Genomic DNA, 1144 nt, shown 5'->3' with positions numbered 1-1144 from the left:
AGTCCCCATCCCTGTCTCTTGCACGTGCACGTCACACAGATGCACAGATACACAGACACACACAAGGCACACGATGGCTCGGTGTAAAAAAAGCAGGGCTGAAAGTGGGTGAACGCGCGTGTGCAGCTCCCTGACACGGCCCCGCACAGGAGCTGGTACGTGCCGGGCGGGCCAGCTCAGACAGGATTTATTTGGGAGTGCTCAGGCCTGAACGCTGCTCATTGACAGCACAGGCAGCTCCCAGCTCCTTCCAAACCAACCCTGGCTACGGTGAAGACGATGGTTTTGTAAAATCCAGTTCGTGTGCCAGCCCATCTATTTGTATCACTTGCTTGGGACAGGCGTGGAATTAAGCACAGCGATAATCTACGCAGGGCACCATTTTCAACAGCCCAACAGATACACATCAACTACTTTTTAATCACGACATAAAGAGCGCAGACCTCCTATCACACAGGACTTCAGCTGTGCCGCAGAAAAACAGCCGAGCGTGTTTTACATCTGCAGCTTTATTCTTGTACAAAAGGTTAAAGGCAAAGCTAGAAAAATGAATCTATTGGTACATGCTCACTGAATGCTTTTAAGGCAAGATACAGCAGTAAAGCTTTTATTGCTAAGAACCACCAAAGAAAAGCTTTAAAGCTCATCTAGCATTCAATTTTTGTTCGTAAGTAACCCAGTTTAAAGCAGCTTTTCAGTCTTTAAAACCCTCTCGCCTTTCTGGAATGCTTCGAAACGAAGATGACCTGAGGACGGTGTCTGCTCTGCAGAGGGACCAGACAGATGCTCTGAAGTGCAGAAATGGGCCACCAATGAATGCCAAAACAAACCCCAGCTGCCCGGCTGTGGACCCCTGCTGATGATTAGACCAGGCAGGGCTGCACAGCACTCTTGGGGCCAGCACCCTGCCCCTCGGCTGTCCCTGTGCCCTGGTAGCTGTGGCACAGATGGGCACCACGGACTTGCCCCAAGCAGAGCCAGGAGCTGAGCCTGCAGGCACAGTGAGTGTGACCGGTGAGCTCCAGCTGCTGGACTGCGCTTCCTCCGCAAGGGTGAGCCTACAGGCAGCGGATTAACAGTCCTGGGATCCCTAGGGATCCCCCTGGGATGCAACAGATCAGGGCTGGCCACCCTTCCCCAGGGC

The sequence above is a fragment of the Mesitornis unicolor genome, unplaced genomic scaffold (genome assembly GCF_000695765.1).
Source record: "Mesitornis unicolor isolate BGI_N332 unplaced genomic scaffold, ASM69576v1 scaffold19391, whole genome shotgun sequence".
Classification (NCBI taxonomy): Eukaryota; Metazoa; Chordata; class Aves; order Mesitornithiformes; family Mesitornithidae; genus Mesitornis; species Mesitornis unicolor.
This window is presented reverse-complemented; position numbering follows the sequence as displayed.